At 42.7% G+C, this 1,301-nt stretch overlaps 1 pseudogene; it reads left to right on the top strand.

Moving 5' to 3' along the window:
• Positions 1-977: 977 nt before the first annotated feature.
• Positions 978-1,301, top strand: part of LOC102496807 (centromere protein U pseudogene) — a 7,384-nt pseudogene continuing 7,060 nt past the window's right edge.

Raw genomic sequence — 1,301 nt, 5'->3', positions numbered from 1 at the left:
ACTATGTTTATCAGCATGGGAAAATAACAAAAGTTGTTAGGAACAAGATAATAGAGAGCTTGGGAAGTCTTTCTTGTATTTTTGCCCTTGAATGACTGCTGAGTTGAAATCAGTATCTAAGAAGTTGAAATGCTAGTTGTAAATGTCAGGAGCTTCGGAACTGGAAAAGAATATTTGGCAGATTCACAGGTGTAGAAGAAAAAAATCAGAATTAAGAACTTGTGGAATAGAAAAGACCAAGTATACACTGTGATTTCAGCTGAAGTCTGAAGGTAACAATGAAGAGTTGCAACCAAGTGTTAAGACTAAGTCTGGAGAAAGTAGGAGCTTCTGCCCCACATACGTTGACACAATTCTACCCTTCACCCATCCAGGACCAACAGGCAGGCCTACGTGAAGCCTCTTGGCATGAACTCCCACCCACCCTATTGTGGGGGAAGAAAGGGGCTCTCTAGCTTTTAAGAACCAATACCTGCTCCCTGCAACTCCCACCCCACCCCACCCCACCCGCAATCCGGATCGAGCCAGCCAGACACCAGGCGGACTGAGGCTGCAGGCCCGACCAACCTGACCCTGTCACTCATTCTCTGGCCCTTTCCCACTAGCCTTTGGACTCTCTGAATTTTGGTGATTTCCTTTTTTCATTTTGTTTTTCTTTGCTCTTGAAGTGTTGCTTATTAGGTCAGTTGGAGGCTCATCACTCCTTAGAAACAGGGAGAACTTTGGGCTATCCAGGGCTAGTGGCAACAGTTAATGGTAAATGTGAGCAACAGGTAGGCCAATCACAAGTGAAATCATCAATTTTCTAAGCCTGTACAACTTTGAACACTCAGAGATACCTTAAGTAGGTTAGGAAGAAACATATAGATTACCTGATGACTAGGAACAATTGCAGAGGCTCAAGAAATATGAGCAACCAACAAAACACCTCTCCCTCAAGGGAAATCATCAAGCCTGCATCACCCACAGTCAACACAATGGATGTTGTGGACATGTCTGGTAAGGAATTCAGAATATTTGTAGTGACCAAACTAACTGAGATGGAAGAGAAAAGAGACAAGGAGCTCCAGGAGGTGAGGAGGTCCTTTCATGACTTGAAAAAGGAAATGGATACCTTAAACAAGAACCAGATGGAACTTCTAGGATTGAAGAATGTGATACAGGAAATCAAAACCTCCCTTGAAAGTATTAAAAGTAGGTTAGACCAGGCAGAAGATCGAATCTCTAATGTAGAAGACAAAACATCTGACCTAGAAAAATGTATCAAGAAGATTGAGAAAACAACCATGAAAAATGAGGAT

Source organism: Tupaia chinensis, unplaced genomic scaffold (genome assembly GCF_000334495.1).
Source record: "Tupaia chinensis unplaced genomic scaffold, TupChi_1.0 Scaffold000217_1, whole genome shotgun sequence".
NCBI classification, from domain to species: Eukaryota; Metazoa; Chordata; class Mammalia; order Scandentia; family Tupaiidae; genus Tupaia; species Tupaia belangeri.
This window is presented reverse-complemented; position numbering and strand designations above follow the sequence as displayed.